This window comes from Myotis davidii, unplaced genomic scaffold (assembly GCF_000327345.1).
Source record: "Myotis davidii unplaced genomic scaffold, ASM32734v1 scaffold332, whole genome shotgun sequence".
Classification (NCBI taxonomy): domain Eukaryota; kingdom Metazoa; phylum Chordata; class Mammalia; order Chiroptera; family Vespertilionidae; genus Myotis; species Myotis davidii.
Genome location: NW_006285779.1, coordinates 6,391,455 through 6,392,100, shown reverse-complemented (window position 1 = coordinate 6,392,100; position 646 = coordinate 6,391,455).

The window sequence follows — 646 nt, the reverse complement described above, 5'->3', positions numbered from 1 at the left end:
CCCTGCAGTGTACACGTGATAGGTGCCCCCTCCCCTGGGCCCAAGGCCTGTGTGTGTGCACGGCGCCGGTTCCTTGCAGCGTGCGGCCCTCAGCATAGACCTGCAGCTCTTATGCTCGCCTGCCCAGTACTTACGTTCTGGTTCCAGCTTTGAGGGACAGGAATGGACAGTAAGTGCGATGGTCAGACCGTGGGCTTCAAAGCCACAATGTCTTGATACGAATCTTGGATTGGCTGTGCAAACTTGGGCCAGTTACCTAAATGTGACAGTATTTTTAAAGGTTTTTATTCATTCGACCGTGGTCCACAAGGATCCACCCTGCCCGAGCTTCTTGATAGGCAGTGAACTAGACACACCTATAGCCCCTCTCCTGGGGTAATTTACAGTTTAGTAAGAAAGGCAGGTATTAAAAATCCTAAACCATTTTGTTGTTATTACAATTGTGATAAATATTGTGGCAATGAGAGGGTAAAATGGAGGAACCTAAGCTCTCTTTGGGAGGTCCTGCAAGGCAGAAGTAACATGTAAGTTGAGATATGAAGTTGGTCACATGAAGAGGGACTGGGAAAAGTTTTTAAGGAAGAGAGAATAGCATGTGCTAAGGTCAGCAGGCAGCTTGACTAAGGAATTTCCGACTTGAAATGAG